The 15797-nt window shown below is 39.1% G+C and overlaps 1 long non-coding RNA gene across 1 annotated transcript in view; it reads right to left on the reverse strand.

Moving 5' to 3' along the window:
* LOC110142972 (uncharacterized) overlaps positions 1-15797 on the reverse strand; it is a 484405-nt gene that overhangs the window by 165633 nt on the left and 302975 nt on the right. The window lies entirely within an intron of this gene.

A 15797-nucleotide genomic window follows, 5' to 3' on the forward strand; every position in this document is an offset into this window, starting at 1 on the left:
GAAAAAAAAAATCTAGCCCAAATAGAAGTGTCTTCAATACTACCTACTATTTTCTTACTTATCCATTAAAAGCTAATGTACTGTTTGGGAAAAGTAGGAACTGGAAAAAAGACCACTTAACATCTTCAAAGTAATGTCATAATCCTTTATATTTCTCTGTGCCCGAAGCAGATTTTTTCCCTGTTCTTTTCTCAGCTGATCTCTTAATAAAGCCTGAGGAAGACAGACTTAACTCCCATGAAGATAAGGCTATTAATTAACTAGCTTTGCCAAATAATACTGGAAAAGTAAAGTATTCAGTAAGGGTCAAACACAAATGCTGCAAAGTCGTAACTGTGACAGCAATGCAAGGAACTTTCAGTATTAGATCTGTCTGTAGAGCTTTAACTTACATGTGGGGAAAGTTCCAGATTATTTTAACATCTGTTTGCTAGCAGTCAAAATGTAGGCTTTGGGGTCTTCTTACAAAGTATGGTGCTTGCATGCATGCTTAGTCTTGTCCAACTCTTTGCGGCCCTATGGACTGTGGTCCCCCCGGCTCCTCTGTCCACAGGATTTTTCAGGCAAGAATACTAGAGTAGGTTGCCATTTCCTCCTCCAGGAGACCTTCAAGATCCAGTGGATGAAACCTGTGTCTCCTGCATTGGCAGGCAGATTCTCTACCACTGAGCCACCTAGGAAGGCCATGATGTATGGTAGAAAACTACCTTTTTATTTATTTATTCTTGAAAAAGTCTTAGCATCTGTTCTTGATTTAGAAACAAAAAAGCAAATAAATAAGGAAAAAAGAAACTTTTTTGGCGAGATACAAAGGACCTAAGAAAACTACATAATAGTTCTTTTTTTTTTTTTTTTAAGTTGCTCAGTAGTGTCTGACTCTTAGCGACTCCATGGACTATAGCCCACCAGGCTTCTCTGTCTCTGGAATTCTCCAGGCAAGAATACTGAAGTGGGTAGCTGTTCCCTTCTCCTGGGGATCTTCCCAACCGAGGGACTGAACCCAGGTCTCCCACATTCCACGCAAATTCTTTACCATCTGAGCTACCAGGGAAGCCTAGAGAAGAGCGATTTCCCCTCTTGCACTGATCTGACTGGATGGAGAAAACCTTGGAATAGGTAAACACTGGTTTGGGATAAAGTAGAAATAGGAAAGAAAAACTGTCTAAGAGAACTTTAATTCACAGAAGCAGGTGGGACTATGGGCAGCCTCTGGCAGACCCCTGTTCTCAAAGAGGCAGCCAGGAATTTGAGAAACAGGGAGGAGAAAATGTAGAGGCTCATCAGAAAGGAAAATATGAAAATATGACAGTGTTCCACCTATAAGGGAAAATTCTTATATACAAACTAGTTCATTCAAATTAAGAGCTGGTAAGCAAGGGACAAGACACATATAGAGGAAAGTCGTTTTCCTGGTCATGCAAATGAAGGTCTAAAATTTGGCTTAGGATCTTGAAGGTGAGAAATTGAAAGTGTCCTAGACCATTAGAACTTTAAAATATGTATATGTCATGAGAGAGTAAAGGTTCCCAAATACATAAGGGATTTGATGAATTCTTTGAACTCCTAGGCAGAGTAATTTTATCACTCTTATCTTAGTCTTCACCTATAAAATGTCACGCCTTTACCCTATTTGGTGATCCAGCACACTATAGTGTTCACTTAGAGGCAATGTGGTTGCCAAGTCAAAGAAATACAGACAGGGGTCAGATTCTTGCTCTGACTCGACCTTTCAAAGTAACCTCAGAAAACCAAATCTTAAGCTTTTAACCTCTTTTCCAAATGCTAATCCTCTCCTAGTTCCATAAGTGGTCCACATTTTAAACAAGTACTTTGAATTATCAAATTGAAAGTTTTGGGGCAAAGAGAAAAGACAGATTAGAGACTGTTTTCAGAATCACTAAGGTTTTCTAAAAAGAAAAACTATGACAAATGCATGGCAAAAGACTAAAGCAAAATCAGATTAAGGCCTTTTGCCTTATTGAATCACTAATCTTGGAAAAACTGATTTCATAGTTGTTCTTTAAATGGAAAGAATGATCTTGGATCCTCTGGTACACACTTTTTTAAGGAGGATAAAGAATTTATTCCAGCATATTGACTTTTCATATTTAAGTCTTCTTAAATCTGAAAGAAACCTTTGAGAGAAGTGCAATTGTGTATCAGAAGACTGGAATTTGCCTGCTGTGAGGAACTGCATGATGTGGGAATAATTTTTGAATGAACAAATATATATATAACTAAATACACTAGAAAGCCAATTAAGGTTTTTAGCTTTCTTTGGTTTTGGAACAGAAGATAATTTGTTTTATTATAGATTGTAGCTATAAATTAAATAATTCCACTAAATTTTTATTTGAATGTAAAGATTGACATTAAAAAATGGAAAAGATGAAGAGAGAAGAGGGACAGGGAAAGGAGGTAAAGAAGAAGAGGAAGAGGAGGAGAGAACAGGGGGGAAGAGAAGGAAACAGGAGAAGGGGTCTCAAGCTTTTTATTTTCAAAAAATGGTATGACTGAACCCCAATTTTCCTTTTCTAAACTAGCTTTTGTTGACTTTGATATAACAGAGGGTGAGAACACATAGTTTAAACATTGTTAATAAAGCATATCAATATCAACCTCTCATAAAGCAGGCACGGTTGACCAGGAAAAGTGTGGCTTGCAATTATGTCTGAAATGCTCACATATTTGGTGCATGCAAAGGAGAAAAGAAAACAACCTTTACAGAGTGTTTACTTGGAATGAGGTCTTTTCCCCGGGGCACAGCATTTACCCTTACACTAACCTTATGAGATTGGGATTTTGTCCTTGTTTTGAAGAGGAGGATACTGGGGCTCAAAGATGATGATTCTCTAAGGTTTCCTGGCCAAAGAGAAGCAGAGTCATAATGCAAATCCAGCTCAGCTTGATCCCAGAACTTCTCTTTTGTTGACCATCAGCTGCCTCCAGGCGACTGACTGGCTTCCAGTGGGCATATGACATTATCTAAGGTTTGATAAGATCAGACTTTATCCACTGGCCTCATAATGAAAAACATTTGTATAAAATGCCAGGAATTCTTATAAAATTCTTATGAAATACAAAGTCTTTCATGAGAAGGAGGAATACAAGGGTTTGTGGTTCCCCCCAGCAGTATGTGCTAATAGAAATGCCTTCCATAAAGACATGACTTCTCATTCTGACACATATACAGCCTTCATTCCATTGAAGATAAATGTTCAAGTCAAAGATGGAACCATTCCTGGGAACCATATAGCCGTATATATTTAGCATTTTTCACACAAAGTATAACTTCCGAACATTCTAAGTAATACATCGTCTACAATCCTTAGTGCTGTCCATCAAACTGCCAGTCAAATGCCTTGGCAACAGCCAATAGAATGGTCTTTCCTGTCCTGCTCATTTTATCACCTATTCTTTTTTTTCCAAATTACTTTCATCTGCCTATACTTCTTAGAAATTTGGAACAGTGTTGGTTACTCTTTTACTTAACTCTAAATCAAACTAAAGACCAATGGAGCTCATCAGGAATGGTCTAATGTGAAAGACCAATGAGAATCTGGATTAAATGTGAATGATTCTGAAGAGTAGTTTAAAAAAATACTGATTCCACCTTGGTGAACAGGACTTACAGAGAAAAAAATAATTTACTCCACTCTCTTTAAAGAAGATGTTTTTTTAAAAGCTATGGCTTCCTTAATTTCAAAACCAGAATGATGGCTGCTTCATAGAAGGGATTGCTCTCAGTCGCTCTCACTTAACAGTCCCACCCATCCGAGTGCTTGGACCAGCAGTATCAGCATGACTGCGGAAGTGATGAGAAGTGCAGAATCTCATCCTGCCCCCACCACAGACCTGATGAATCAGAAATCCACATATGAAGAAGTCCTCTCCTCTCAAGTGATTCAGATACACACTTATATACATTGATCTATTGAACTTCAGCACAGAGGAGTATTCCATTTTTTAAAGATTATTCTAGAAATAATAATTCCACTAAAAATAAGAATAATGTAATAGTAGAAATAATAATAGAGTAATAATATAAACAATAATCTCTCTAGAATAATAATTCCACTGGAGTTATATCTAAAAGATTTTTTTTTAATGGAGATGATTTTAAACTTATTATTTTCAAGATAAGCTATATGATTACATTCAAAGCTTTTTCCTAAACGGTTTTGTTGACAGTAATATATATAGCCAAAGGCTGAGTGAATGCATTTCTTCATGTGTATGTAGGGATAACATTGCCTACTCCACAGAACTGTGGTGAGAATTAAATACGATAATGTGTGAAGAGTGCCTAGCATATGGTGGGCAGTCAAAAGTAGTAGGCACTGTTAACCACCATTATTAATTTTTGTACCAGAACCCAAGTAGATTAACTGGCCAATTTAACTGGCCCCCTAATCAATTTTATTTTCTCCTCTGCCCTTTATCACAGGATGTGTGGATTAATAATCACAGCAAAACTTGATTTTACCTCCCTTGAATTTCTAGATATACAAATGGTGAGTCTAGAAAAAAGAAATTCGCCAAATGTGCCAAACATTCTACACTCTCCTGTGCCTCAAAAATAACTAGTACTATATTCCCCAGCACAATTATAATTAGGATAGGAAATGCTTCCTATTCTAAATGCTTTAGACTCATTCTCATAACAAAGATTATCATCAAGCTACCATTCCCTTAGCCTCTCTCATGTGACAAAACCACCGCAATTTACATCCATCAACACGGTTGCCATTTCCAATCCTAGCCTCAGAACTGTGAGCTGTATAATTATCACTATGCCGTATTAGCATTTGTGGGCTCTCTCGATACTAATGGGATGCAAAAGGTGACATGTGTATGGATTGTGTCAAGTTGTCACACTGCACAAAAACATAGTCCTGATCCCACAGGCTGTAATATTCACCTAATGATATACTCATGTCACAGAAGTACATACACAGCATTCCGCTGCCCGCTAAGGCTTCCTTGCAGAGGGATGAGCTCAGGGGGATGTATGTGAATGAGTGATCACATGTCATATGAGATGATTAAAGATGAGTGGGTCCCTTTTAGAGATTAGTGGTTGTTAAATTATTTCATTCACTTGCTATTCATGATGAATAATAAATCACTCTCAGCATCTGCTGTTCTATTCATTTATAACATGAGGATGTTTAGAAGCAAATTATTCTGAGGAAGCTCAACAAAAAGGGACTGAGGGGATGAGGAACCCCAGTTCTGATTGCATTTTTATTCTGGGCCTGAATTTTAGTTTTTTCAGGGTTACTCATAGTTGTATCTGGTTCCTAGCTTTTTTTCTAACTTCTGCTTAGAATGCCCTAGTGTTTTAAAGGTTGTTGGGGAGCCTTTGAAGATCAAAAGGCCATTAATCTAAACTAGTACTTCCTAGAACTGTGTAATTTCAGCCTCTATTTGGTAGGTGTCTGGAGGACTCATTTCCTTACTGAGCATCTGTTAAACTCTTCACAGAATACACCACACAATCAGCCATTTCCTTCTAAGTGTGCAATTAATCAGTTCCTTCAGCCAGAGTTTATTGGGTGCCTACTATGCACTCAACACTCTAAGACTGTGGGAAAGAATATAGGCCATGTTTGTTGGCTCTAAAAGAATCTAAAATCAAATTAGGGAGACAATTAATATACATAAAAGTGATAAAAGATTCAATAAATATCTATTATAAATGAACCTTGGGCCATGCACAGTGTTAGGCACTTTTGCAAATATAATGTCATCTAACTTAATCATAACCATAATTGGGATGAATCCTCACTACTATACAGGTAAAGAAATTAAAGCTCAGAGGTGAGACATATTCAAACAGCTGGTCAATGGAAAAATTGAGAATCAAATCCCTCTGAACCCTAGGCCCAGTATCTTTTCAAAATTCCACATGTTCCTCACCCAATGAGGCCATTATTTTTTCTAAGGAACCTTTATTGAATAATTAAGGGAAAAAATAAATAAGGGAAAAAATTAAAGGAAAAAATAATTCTGGAAAAAAATTCCATATGTTCCAAACACAATATGCAAAATAATTAAACGCTAATTTGTGTGGCAAGAAGACTAAGTTTTCAAGTTCATAAAAAAGGACCTAAAGATATCAAATAAGACTCTGGAAATACGGGGCCTTCACTGAATGAGCCTTTGAAGGGTGAAAAGGATGCAGGGGGTGGGGAGAAAGGGAACAAGTAGAACAGAAACAGAAAAGGAACAAGAACAGAAGTAGAAACCCAGAGATGGAAATGAGAGCAGGACATGGGAGGGGCTGCTTCAAGTTGTACTTGAGCACACAATACAAATTGTGTGGGAGACTAATTGATTAGGTTTCCCAGGCAGATGGGACCAGATTTTGAAGGATCTAGAAAATGAAGCAAGGGGCCATTAGATGTCATATGGTAGGAAAGAGAGCTACAGAAGGGTATTCTCTCCTTGATCAAATTTTAGTCAGGTTCCTCTGAGCTGCTTCCTAAACTGGTCCTCAACTTTGACTTATGGGAACTGCAGACTCTCAGCCCAAACAATATTGTCCACCCCTACACACTAGGACACTTAAACAAACTCTAATATGATTTCTACCAGCCTAGGATGACTCCAGTCCCTTTGAATGCCTAGTTGAGAATGATCAACACTGTCATAAGAATTCACTGTTTCAGCCAAAATCTGACTATAGACTTCTCAACTTCCTCTTCTTTGGGCATCTTCTTTAGAAAACTTGAGATTAAAAATCCTTTCTCTGTCCCTCTGGGATGTATCTTCCACAGTCCAGGAATATATTTTTCAAGGAGCCATCCCTTTGAAATGAAATCATCAGGAAAGGGAGGGCTCCTATGCCCAGTCTCTAGTGAGTAGGAGCCTAACTTTGCTAAGCACCAGTTAGTGAACACAGATGCCCTAATCACATCAACCAACACCACCCCCACCCCTACAATGTCCTTCAGTACTTGTCCTTTAGCACTCTCCAGCATTAAAAAAGCCTCTCATCTTTTGCTTCAGTGGAGTTGAGTTTAGTTTATATGCCTCTTTCCCCTACTGCAGTAGCGTCCTGCCATCATTAACAAGCATCCAGCTCTATTTCTCTTTGACAGTATTGGGCCAGAAAATGGCCAAAAAAACAATGTTTAATTTAGCAGAGAGTCATTTTCCCCTTCAAAATCCTTTGGTGGATCTCTACGGCCTCTAGGTTAAAGCCCAAAGAATTGATCATGGCACACAAAGTCCTTCAGATCCTGGCTCCTGCCTGCCATTCCAGCCTTACCTTTCACCACTGTGCAACCAATACCCAGTGTTATACCCAGCTGTAATGTAAGTCTGCCCTTCCTGAAATAGATCATATTTGTTTCTCATTCATATAATTTTTCAAAGGCTATCCTCCCTGCCTGGAGTAATAATAATAACTAGCATTTTTTGAGCATTCCCTGGTGGCCCAGACAGTAAAGAATCCACCTACAATGCAGGAGACCTGAATTCGATCCCTGGGTCAGGAAGATCCCCAGGAGAAGGGAATGCCTACCCATTCCAGTATTCTTGCCTGGAGAATTCCATGGACAGAGGAGTCTGGCAGGCTCCAGCCCTGAGGATCGCAGAGAGTCAGACACGACTGCGTAACTAAGCACATATACACAGGCTCTATCACAAAAAACTTGCATTCATTAGCACCATTAGTTCTCACAATTTTATAAGGTAGATGATCCCCTTTTGCACATGAGGCAACTAAGGCACAATGAGTTGAGGTAATTTGCCTAAGGTCACTCAAAGAGTAGCAAGCAGAATTTAACAGCGAATCTAAATCTTCCTCCTGAGTCAGCTTTTACTCAAGACCTAAAATACCATATTTCCTCTCTTCCCAGGCTATTTCTTCCCATCTTGCTCTCATGGCAAAACTCGAGGCATACTATAAAACTCAAGATTCCCCACCACTTGAAATAATCCCAATCCCCCTCCTCTCTGCTTTTCCAGTGTTTGATGTTTGCCCTTGGTATAGCCCTTGTCATACTGCAGAGACAGTGTTTTTCATCTATTAGTGTCTTTCCCACCTTGAAGGTAGAATGTCTGATTCATTTTCATCCCAAGCTCAGTACTTGTCACAAAACACATGCTCAATTAAAGCCTGTTGAATAAAAGCTTGAAAGTAGAGAAACCTGCATGAGACAAGTAGCTGGAAAAGTTAGAACAGTATCAGCAGCGAAGGAGAAGTGAACAGTTTGGCAGAAAAACCTGCAGATTTGTTGGCTTGTTGCATGGGATTATAGAGAAGAAGAAATTTTTAAAAATTGATCTATTCAGCATCTATGTACTGAACCTCTTCTATGGGCCTACTACTGTAGTGAGCACCAGGATGACACTGAAGTTTCCAGTGAGGTTACTAGGGAAGCAAACCACTGTCAGGAACAGGGAAATCCTTCTGGAGAGGTGACTTGGTTGGGAATCTGTACTGAAGAAAAAGAACTGGCCACTGAGCCTCTAAATTGATGATTTACAAAATCTTCGAAATGAACACGTCTGCATTTTTTCTGTTCTTATTTGATTTTTGGTTTCTTTTTTCCAACAAGAAGATACATATTTGTCAATCATTGGAGAAAAGCTCATTTTAGCCCCATGGATTTTCTGTAGGTGGGTAATGTAGGAAAGCGGTTTTGAACAAGCATTAGTTTGTTGGCTGCATAATCAAGATTGCAGTGTTATTAGTGTTCCAAGGTTCTCACCATAAAACCCGAATTGTTTGCTCTTTTGCATAAATTTACATCCCTAATTAAGGGAATTTTAACCCACGTATGTGGGAGGAGGGGGAAAGAAATTAATACAGTCTGCATAATTACATTCAAATCCAAATTAAGAGGCTGTTATGCATATCATATGCAGAATAGTTTAGTAAATCCATCAACTTAAATCAAGCCAGGTGAAGGACAATGCACTCCAGTCAGTGGTGTGCTGGTAAATGTTTAACAACTGCCTCTCTGGGAGAAAAAGTTACAATGTGGAGGGTTTGCCAGATTCCATTTTGAAAATATTCCCACCATTGACAGTTTTAAGCTACCAATCTCTTCTCCCTGGAAACTGAGTTGGGAAGAGATGTGTATATTTGACACTAAAGAGCCAGTATACCAGGGTCCCAGAATATGAAAGACTTCTTCTGATAAGTAAAACTTCCCCCATCTTGTTTATTGAGCTTCTAAACTGAAGCACTACTTCTATGAGAGGGACTGTCTAACTGGTGAAAGGAACATCAGTACCTATGAGAAGTGGCATTGCTAAACAGTGAGCGTTGTGTCTTAAGTTTAGGGAGCTTGTGACTTTGGACAAGAACCAAAGCACAAGAGTACAGAAAAGCAATTATTTTCCCTCATGGAATGGTGTATGAATAAAAGGATGTTTGTTCCACTCTTGGAATGTTTCTGTCCAGTCTGCTACTCCTGTGTGGTTCTAGGTGTGAGTCAGGTGTGGAGTGGAGGCACAGGTCACTAATGTGAAAGAAAGCTAGTACCTGACAACACTGTAATTACCTTCTTACATGTCTACCTCTTCTAGATTCTGAGCCCCCAAATATGAGCCATGTCTCATTCGGAATCACATCCCCAGGGAGGCCATGATACACAGGGGGCTCTGGATTAATGTGTACATTGAATGAGGAAGTGAGTAACCTGCAGGGAAAACATTACCTTCAGGACACCTGTACTGCTTACTTAACAGGTACGCTGCGAGCATAACACAATGATGGAAAGCCTTCTGAAAAATGAAAGGATTAAATAATGCTGGGTATTATTATTACTTTATCTCAAAAGAATATGCTGTAAACTAATTAGAGCAGCAGGTGCTTTTCTAGTTAAGGATATTGACAATAATCTCCTATAGATACAGAAGGCTCCAGGTTGTCATGGGTAAATGCCTTGAAGTACCACCTTCTAAATTATTGTCAACCATGATATATTACCAGCTCATATGTGGAAAGTATTTCAGCTCCCAGAAAAACAGGAAACTTTTTGTGATGGTGTTTCCAACATCCGTATTCTAACAGCAACTCTACCAGCAAGGATTTCTTGTTACATTTTTCTGCTTATTTTTCAGCTGTTTCCTTGAAGCTTTCTCTGGACATTTAGTTAAGCTCTACCACATTCACTGTATCAGAGCAGAATGTCCAGTATGTAGATCATAACTGTCGATCTGTCTATATGCATTACCTCAAAAATTTTCACAAGTGAGTATTGAGCAGGTTAAAATTATCCAGGAAAACTTTCCACACTACATGTTTACCCAGAAATTCTGACAGGCCCACAATGTGATGTGATTCTTTCCCCCAACAGGCTGCAAAATAACTGTCTCAGAGTAATGTGTATTATATCTCTCAGACCCACAAGATGGACTGAGGACCAGTGCTCTGAAATAATTTGAGGTCAGTGTCTATAGAATAATATTCTATATAAAGTTGAATATTAGGGCTAAGAGGGATATTTAAGAATATGAAATAGCCTTTCACTTACCAATGAGTAACTGAGGCCCAGAGAGGTCAGGTGGTAGTCAGTAGGAAGGCAGGGTTGACACTGACAGGTCAGTGTTTTGATATCTGTTCATGCCTTCTCTCCTCACTTACCCCAGTAGGCATCTTGAGGCCAATTGTCAGGGTATAGTATTTAAAATGCCATTTTATCTGTTGGCACCATCTTAGTTGTTAGTCTGTTTACAAATTTGTTGGATAAATAATTATTTTATAATTTGGTATAAATTTCACTGCCTTTCTCTATCATACACATCTCCTTGACCCAATTTTCCACTTCCACATCCATGTCTGCCACATATTTTAGAGTCCAACCTTCTATCATTACTCAGTGAGTGTCAGCATAATTCCAAGCTCAGGGTTACTTGCTAAAGATATAATAGCACACAAGACAGACAATGCCCCCATCCTCACAGAACTTACAACCTAGTGAAGTGGCCAAACAAATAACCGTATAATTGCAACACAGAGTGGTAAGTGCTATGATGAAGGAGGAATAGTAGATTTCTATGGGAAATCAGGAAAAGATATTTACTACCTGTGCTGTATAGCAAATTATCCTAAAATTTAGCATCTCAAGACAACACACTTTACTATCTCACAAGTTATTTGGATCAAGAATTCAGGCATGGCTGAGCTAGGTAACTCTGACTCAAGAGTGTAACCAAGCAAATGCTATAGTCTCATCTGAAGCCCCAACTAAGGATAGGTGTCATCTGTTTCTCAGCTCACTAATATGATTTTTGTGCTTTTATTTATTTATTTTTAATTTATTTATTTTAATTGGAGACCAATTACTTTACAATATTGTAGTGGTTTTGTCATACACTGACATAAATCAGCCATGGGTGTACATGTGTTCCCCATCCTGAATCCCCCTCCCACCTCCCTCCCCATCCCATCCCTCTGGGTCATCCCAGTGTACCAGCCCTGAGCACCCTGTCTCATGCATCAAACCTGGACTGGCGATCTGTTTCACGTATGATAATATACATGTCTCAATGCTATTCTCTCAAATCATCCCACCCTTGCCTTCTCCCACAGAGTCCAAAAGACTGTTCTATACATCTGTGTTTCTTTTGCTGTCTCACATGTAGGGTTATCACTACCATCTTTCTAAATTCCATACATATGCGTTAGTATATTGTATTGGTGTTTTTCTTTCTGGCTTACTTCACTCTGTATAATGGTCGTTGCTGTTTAGTCACTAAATCATGTCCGACTCTTTTGCAAGCCCACAGACTACAGCCCACCAGGCTCCTCTGTCCATGGGATTTTTCAGGCAAGAATACTGGAGTGGGTAGCCATTCCCTTCTCCAGGGGATCTTCCTGACCCAGGGATTGAACCTACGTCTCCTGCACTGCAGGTGGATTCTTCACCCCTGAGCCACCAGGGAAGCCCCACATGATTTTTTTACAGGCCTCAAAAGATTTATTTCCAAGGTCACTGACATGGTTACTGGCAGGCTTCAGTTCCTCACCATGTAGGCCTCTCTATAAATGCTTCGGAACCTCTGGCAATCAATGGCACAAGAGAGAGTCAGAGAATAAGAAAGGGTGCTGGAGACAAAAAGTCACCTTCTTTTCTGTAACTTTATCCTGGAAGTGACAGCATAGGTTAGGAATGCATATCCTTTTTCTATATCTCATTCATTACAAGTGAGTCACAGGTCCAGCTCACATTAAAAGAAAAAGATTGCACAAGGGCATAAATAAAAGGGATTGAGAATTCCCTGGGGCTAACTTAGAGACTTCCTACCTCGGGTATCCTAAACAAGCAGGGGTTGGGATGCATGTCAAAGGAGTTTCTCACTATCCCAACCGGCAGCAGTGGTAGCAGAATGAACTTGGAAGAATGAAAGCTGAGCAGAAGTAGCCAGGCTGGAGGTGTGTGAGTGTACACTCACTCAAGCAGGTGGAGAACTGTTCTGGGAAGAGGATAGTTTGTAAAAGAATCATGACAAAAGAAAACAAGTTTAATAGCCCTGAAGTACAGAAGTATAGTAGTGGGTGGAGAATGGTAAAAGGTAAGGCTGACTGCAGAAGTAAGCCGCAGGATGGGTCATGACCTCACCCACTTGCTTTCCTTTGTTCCTGTATAATGGCTTCCACTGTTTTATCATTGGGTTATGGTAGATTATTGAAAGATACATATCAGTCAACATGTTCTTGACTGTGAGGAAAACAATCCCCAATTCAAGCATACAAACAGTAAGGACATACATTAGCTTGCACAGGACTAGATCACATCACAATCAACCACATCCCACAAAAGGAGAGATGCTGTCTCTCTGCATTTCCTACTTAAGATGGAGAAAGCCTTTCCCAGAAGTCCTCTAAATCTCCTCTTGCTTCTCAGCGCCCAGCATTAAGTCAGAGTGTGACTGTGGAGGAGTCATGGGCAAGGGGAAAGGAACGACCTTGATTGGCTTAGACGAGTCAACTGGAATGGAATGAGGCTAGCAAACCAGCCACAAACTCCCACTACAGACAGCTTCAGACTCAGACCAGATTAAGTTAGTCCTTCAAAGAGTTCTCTCAGGTTTGTGCATTCGCTTTCATGTCCCATACTGGAATCAAGGGCAGATCTAGGAGCAGCCACATAAAATCTGTTTCTACATTGACTATAAAACTATTTTTGAAGGTAATTTTTTTCTTATGTCACTTGAGGTCTTTTGTGGAAAGACTTGCCTAAGAAACTCCTTCCAGAAATAAAACTGGAAAAAATTCTTGAGGATCATAAGATCTTTTATTTTCTGAAAACAAGAGCTATGGAACTGACCATACTTCCCTTTCTATACAATGGCTCTCAGGAACTCCAAACCAGGGTTAGAAGTAAATCACAGACATCTCTAAACAACTGTGAAGTATTAGGGAATTTATTTTCTGCCTTTTCTTGGGCTCCATTTTCTGTTTTGGTGTCTCTGTAACCCAGTTATCGTCTGATGTCTCCAAGCATCTCTGGCTCAGCACTCTTCTTTTCACCCTCTGTCACCCATGCTCATTTCCATCACTGGCTGCCACCAGAAAGCCACACTATTAAGCATTTGGAAAAATGTATTACTGGAGATGGCTATAAGATGATGGAGTCAGAGGGAAAGCGCAAATCAGACAACACACATTACTTAAGACATTCACTCACCTGTCTCATCTACTCTTGCCCTGTTTTCCCCTTCACATTCCTCTTGTCCCTTCAGGAGCAACACGGATCTCTTTCCTTGCCCTGTGCATGGCAGTTTAGGGATCATCCCAGTGATTTATGTATGCTTTGGGGATTTTTCTTCTAATCTGACAGGTCAGCAGTGTCTTCCAAACAGTTCCCTCCCAAAAGAAAAGTTGGCTGATAAAATTTCTTCATTCTCTTATACATACATATTTTATCAGTCTATTAAATGTGTCTTTCTATTGTTGCTGTTCAGTCACTGAGTTGTGTGTGACTCTTTGCGACCCCATGGACTGCAGCACACCAGGCTTCCCTGTCCTTCACTGTCTCCTGGAGCTTGCTCAAACTCATATCCATTGAGTCAGTGATGCCATCCAACCATCTCATCCTCTGTCGCCCCCTTCTCCTCCTGCCCTCAATCTTTCCCAGTATTGGGGTCTTTTCCAATGAGTTGGCTCTTCACATCAGGTGGCCAAAGTACTGGAGCTTCAGCTTCAGCATCAGTTCTTCCAGTGAATATTCAGGGTTGATTTCCTTTAGGATTGACTGGTTTGATCCTCTTGGAAAGGGATCTTATCTAAACTATAAGTTTAGAGAAGTTCTCTAAACAGTGTTATAAAGGGCATCATTGGCTACAAAAATAAAATGCTTGAAATTAGAAAAAGTGTAACTGACTAAAACATTTACTGATGATCTGGTGCATGGATCTCATTTTCCTACCCTTAACCTAATGCTTATAACCAAGATGGAAAATCAAGTGAATAAAATACTAGACATTTCTGAATTCAAAACATACCTTTCAAGTGTTTAGAGATCATAACTGAAGTAAATATTTGGCTGTAATGAACACATTTTCATCTCTCTGAAACATTCACCTACTTCACTTTGCTATCATGTAGCGCTATAGTCAAGAAAGAATCCTTGACATGATGTTGAATAGATATGCAATCCCTCTATAGAAAGAAAGGTTTTTAAAGATGCTGAAAGGGATACCTGATCCAAAACAATATTCTTGAATTATTCATTTTGCCATAATGCAGTTGGAAGCTGATCCCCACAGGTCTCCTTTCCACTGTACTCTGACCCCCTTCATTATTCCTTTGGAGAGTTCAGCTCAAGTCCTCACTATTCACAAAAGCTTTCCGGACCCAGCATGAGTATGCAAAGCCATAAATAATTTATTTTTTTTCCACTTCGGGTGGTGATGATGTTACTGTATCAGCACAAAAAATGATCCAGGTGAATAATACTAACAATACACATGCTACCTTAGATGTCCCGAACACATTTCCTGCCTGGAGTGCAGAGGGTTCTCTTATTGGCTCATTGTCTTTCAAAAGAGGCAGATGCTGTTGTGTTATTGCATAAAGGTTTAAGCCCCAGTCATCAGCTGAGAAGGTTGGACTATATGAGAAAATGCATAGGGTCTAACTTAAAAATTGCCATATGTTGAAGATAAATCATATTTTCTGTCTCTTCAGAAAATCCTCAGTTGCACAGTGAAAAAAATCAATAAATACAATAAATTAAACTACCATTGACATGCACTTTACCAACATTTCTTTGACAGTACTACTTCTAATCCTCAGCACTATCCTGGTCAAGGATATTTTTAATCTCCATTTTCTAGATAAAATTGAGGCTCAGAGAAGTGAATTTACTTGCCTGAGGTTGTGGAACTAGTAAGTGGTAAAGCCAAGACACAAATCAAGCTCTTTTAACCCTAAAACAAGTTCTTTTGTTGTAATACTTCTGACTGGCAGTTGATAAGAGAATTTTATACACATTTCAAACCAGTCATGAACTCACAGAGCTTCATAAAGTTGTACAGGATAAGAAGAAGATGAGGAATAATTCATTCAAACCATTAAGGCTTTAGACTCAACTGAAAATATGAAAACAACTACCACAAGGTCTGGTTTTATTGAAAAACAAATTTAATATTATAGATATCTTAATATATTTTAAAAATACATATACATATATATTTATCTATATATATTATAACATGAGACTTATTGGATTCTGAAAACATTTATAAGTTTCTTATTTACTGAGGAGTGGTCGAATCTAACTCCTAGAAAAAGAAATGAGTCTTCTTCAAACGTTAGAAAGAAATGTAAA

Source organism: Odocoileus virginianus, chromosome 4, assembly GCF_023699985.2.
Source record: "Odocoileus virginianus isolate 20LAN1187 ecotype Illinois chromosome 4, Ovbor_1.2, whole genome shotgun sequence".
NCBI classification, from domain to species: domain Eukaryota; kingdom Metazoa; phylum Chordata; class Mammalia; order Artiodactyla; family Cervidae; genus Odocoileus; species Odocoileus virginianus.